This window comes from Vanellus vanellus (genome assembly GCF_965231255.1).
Source record: "Vanellus vanellus genome assembly, chromosome: 8".
Classification (NCBI taxonomy): Eukaryota; Metazoa; Chordata; class Aves; order Charadriiformes; family Charadriidae; genus Vanellus; species Vanellus vanellus.
The window spans coordinates 524,069-528,631 of NC_138913.1; the positions used below are offsets into that span (position 1 = coordinate 524,069).

General features: G+C 50.2%; 1 long non-coding RNA gene across 1 annotated transcript; it reads left to right on the forward strand.

The window, feature by feature from the left end:
* The first annotated feature begins 274 nt into the window (after positions 1-274).
* On the forward strand, positions 275-1,414 carry LOC309675166. Its single transcript, XR_014269459.1, has 3 exons — positions 275-351; positions 734-874; positions 1,158-1,414. It is a non-coding gene; the product is annotated as an uncharacterized lncRNA (long non-coding RNA).
* Positions 1,415-4,563: the final 3,149 nt, after the last annotated feature.

A 4,563-nucleotide genomic window follows, 5' to 3' on the forward strand; every position in this document is an offset into this window, starting at 1 on the left:
TGAAATATGTTCTGCCCACACCAGGTTCCTTCTGAGGAGAGCTGGAGGAAGCGGGGGGTGGTCAGGCCCAGGGCAGGAGCGGTCCAGCAGCGATGGGCAGAGCCCGAGCGAAGCACCCCGCGCCCGGCGGCAGTCCCAGTGCTTTCCCCGAGTGCACCTCAGCTGCTCCATCGCTTCGGAGAGGAGGCGGCCAGCCAGGCCCCGACCTGTCAGAAGGAAAGTGCCTTGAGGTGGTCCTGTGGACTTGTATCCAGATTGACTGACTGATGCAAACCAGTGCTCCTGAAGGTCACATTAATGGAAAATACCAATTTTCCCATTGGCCCATGTTTCAAGTCATGTAGAGATCAGGTATTGAGAACTAACACTGGCTTACGATGAGAAGTATACAACTGTCTCATTTATGTGGTGCTAAGTTTTACCACCCTTCCTACCGCGTGAGCCGTTTCCCTGGCTGAACGCGGTACGGCTGGCTGCGCGCACGGCGGAGCGCCGGGCTGATGGAGGATGAAGGTACGCAGCAAGCACTGCTCCTGTCCTCGTCTGGCAATTGCGCTGTTATGATTTGCATCTGTCATACACGAATCCTTTGCTTTCTTTTTCGAATGTACCTTCATAATCTTAAACAAGCTCAGCTGCGACTGAAATTCCAGGCAAAATTGCACCACAAATGTTACCCCTTGCCTTCTTTTCTACTACCTCCACTTGACTGATCATTTGCTTTCCATTTCAGGCCTGCTGCTTTCTGGTTGGAGTATGTTTTATAGTCTGCATTATTAAATGGGAAACAAACTACAGGCATGGCCATTAATTCTTGTGGGGAAAGGACGGCCTGCCTTCTGCGAGCATCCAGACCTGCTGCAGAATATGCGAGGTAAAAATAGAAAGCAGAGTACTAAAACAAAGAGGGAGTAAAGATTAACACGGGGGACTTGGTGGCCTAAATATAGACAGTTCTGCCCCTCTCCAGTGATTTACAGTAACAGAATATTCTGCGGGCAGCACAATTTGGCCAATACCCAAAATACAGCACAGAGATCTGACAGTAGGGATTGCAGCTATAAAATGTGGCATTCTCTTTGGTGCAGCTGTCATATTATACTAAGCCAGTTACTTCCCTTTAATCCTAATTAAGACTCTCTCTTTCCACTCTGCAGCGGGTTCTCTGGTCAGCAGTGGTTGCGGGGCGTCTGCTGCTGCGCTCCCCGCAGGAGCCCGCTGGCTTCGGGCACCTGGTCCTTTGCGCTCCTGCCGTGAAGGAGCCGCTGCAATCCTGAATGAACCGGTACTGTTATTAAAGAGAGCTCCTGGAATCCACCCCAGCAGGGGAAATCAGCGAATCATTCATTAAAGGTATCCATACTTACACAGGGAACACACGCTTGGCGGGTGGTGGCAGTTCAGGGTTGCATCAGAGGGAGAGGGAGAGAGAGGGGCAGGAGGACGAGGAGAGGAGAGGAGAGGAGAGGAGAGGAGAGGAGAGGAGAGGAGAGGAGAGGAGAGGAGAGGAGAGGAGAGGAGAGGAGAGGAGAGGAGAGGAGAGGAGAGGAGAGGAGAGGAGAGGAGAGGAGAGGAGAGGTCAGGTCCACCTCTGCTAACTACAGACTCCTGCCCTGCCTGCCAAAACCACCCCAGCCCCTGGGGTGCCCCAAAGTGCCTGCTCATCTCCATTCAGCCTGGAAGAGACGCCACTGGACCTCTTCCAGCTTGGGTTACATTTTGACCCCAAACCACTAAGTAATGCACAGAATAAATACATTTTGTGGGAGGAATGCAAGCTGAAGTCTAGTATCTGGATGCCATACTCTTTTAGGTAGCGCTGATACTCACAGATAGTATTTTATTCCCTGCATTTTTCAAATTGCGTGATTTACTACAGTTTGCAAATATAGTCTGTATTATTAAATGTAGCTTATTGTACAATGGGTTAAAGAGAATGTGTCTTTAACAAATGCTATATATATATGTTATATAAATATTGCAGATGCTATGCCATATATTTTATAGTTTTAGACTGCTATTAATGGGGACAAACAACATGTTTGTAGTCTGAGAATACTGAAATAGTTTGGTCTCTATTTTTTTCTAATTATAGAATTTCATGTTTCCTCAAAATAGATCTCCATGTGCATGTTATGAAATATTTCATTCCAAACACAACATAAATGCAGTTGGAGCAGATCTTGACTCGTATAAAGAAATCAAAGCAGGCATGAAGGGAAGAGGGTACGTCAAACAGCAGTTCTTTAAACATGCAGGAAGGACTGATTAAAAGATGCTGTGTTTTCACTTCAATGGAGAAAACTGTTGATGTGTGCATGTGATGGACAGTTTTAATATTAGAAATAATTACAGTTAACACAGTTTTTCTCATTTCTTAAAGAACACGTATTTCTGTGGAACGGTGCCGGTGCAGGGCGATGCTGTGAGCGACCCCGAGCAGCACGCGGTGCGCGGCTGGGTGGTTCCTTCTGCCCGCAGCTTGTAGCCGTACCCGGGCAGGGCACTGGTCGCAGCTGGCACGCGTGCTGCGTCGTGCGTTACTGTCGCTCGGGGGATGCGCCGTCCCACACAGACCTAGCTCAGCCAGGGCTGCCCCGTCCCGCTCACCGCAGGAGAGGGCTGTGATTCTGCCCACAGCAGCAAAAAGGTGCTGTGCAGCCTGCAACCCTCCGTTTGGGCCATGCTCCCTGCCAGAGCCGGGCAGCACAAGCCAGGGGAGAAGGGGAGGAGGCTGCGGCAGTGTCTGGCAAGATGAATGTCTCCGACGAACGAGGAGGGTCCAGTTTAGTGAGCGTTCCTCGAGCTGCCCTCCTCCTACCAAGAGTTGAATGTCTTCAGCACTCCCCCAGCCCAGGAGCACCCGGTCCCTTTCCTTGGAACTCGCCTGTTGACAAAACCACCCTGAAAACGCCTCATTCTCTCTCAGGCTCTCTCACCTGCAGCTCCTTTATGGAGCCCGGCAGTTCCAGCTCACCCACCGTCTATTTTGGCACCCAAGGCTCTTCCCAGCCCATGCGAAGTGCAGAGCTTTGTGGCTGGTAAGTCTTGTGCCGCAGCAGCAGCGTGTCTCACTGTGACTATTGCGTGGGGCAAGATGGGTCGACCATATCTGCGGTATCTGCGGCATTATGCAAATTTTTTGTCTGTGAAAGGTACCTAATTAATTCCTGTTCCTTAAATGTCTCCAACGGGGTTTCTCGGAAATTGTCTTTGAGCTGCTGCTCGCAGCCGCTAGCAGCACGTGTCCAGGGCGCAGCTCAGCGCGTGCGCCGCCGAGCGGCAGCTCCAAAGTGCCACGAATCCCGGTGTCTGCGCCTTCTGGGGGACATGTGGGGAGGACCTTCTCTCAGGAGAACCACGCTTTACCGGGTGAGCAGCAGGACACGTCTCCACTTCAGCTGCCAGCCAGGGAGCAGCAAATCAGTAAGTTGAGTAACAAACCTCCCAAACTAGGGCTTTTCTGCTCAAGAGTTCTAGAAGAACATGAAACCGGCATTGTTGAGCTAACCGCAGTGTGGACCTCAGCGTGTAAGTCAGCACTGATGGCTGAGAGATGGCAGTCGGCAGCTGTAGCTGAACCTTTTAAAAGGCTTCAGAGGTAATCCACGGACCTGCTGGTTAATGTCAAGCTTTTTTATCAAACAGCCTCATGGGAGCTGCATTTGTGTAATCGTTGCTTCTGTTCCGTTACGGTCTGCAAAATGTTGGGAATAGCGAATACTTTCCAGAAGATTGGAAATATTTTTGAGGTCCTGTGCCACTACTGGAAATCTTTGAAACAGTCTGCAAGAATGTGGTTAAGTGATGCAGTCATCCCCGAGTTCTTCAGTTGCCTTCCCCTGAGGAGCTGATAAAGACAGCTCTTGGAGACGCTGTTGGGCTGGATGAACCTCAGACAAATTTTCTGTCCTTATGTCTTTGACAGCGTCGAATGCCAGAGGCAGCCTGTGTTCTCCAGAAGGGCTCCGTACAGTGGAGTCACTTTCATCATCCTGATTTGTGCAACATTTTCCCAGCAGAGGTGCAGATCCTTGTGCAATAACGACAGCTTGCAAGAGTTACTTTTTGTGGAAGCTCTAGAAATAATCAACAGATCTCAGCAGTGCGGGGCCATAGGCAGGAGGAGGTAAGAGCGGTGCACTGCTACACTATATCTTGATTTGCCCCCAAAGGACATCCTTGAGCTTTTCCAGTCATTTTGTCTCTGACAGCTACTCTGAAAGCAACAAAAATGTCTAGCAAGCATCCGAATGCCCCCAAACCCAATGGGTTTCATCTTCAGCTCAAATCTGGAGCAACTGTAGTAAATAAATGCTGGATTTTCAGATTTGTTGAGGCGTGTGGCAGATGACTACTTTGCGCAGTACCGCCTTAGTGACGCTGTGCCCAGGAAGAGCAGCAGCAATAGGTTCGGATGACAACGAGTACCGTCTGTGCAGCACAGCCGCATAGACACGTGGCCGGCGTTAGTCATCTGGCATACATGGAAAGCGCGGTGAAGCTTCACAGGAGAGCTGTTTGTGTTCCTTGTTCTTCAGCAGCATCCCCAAAGAAAACACA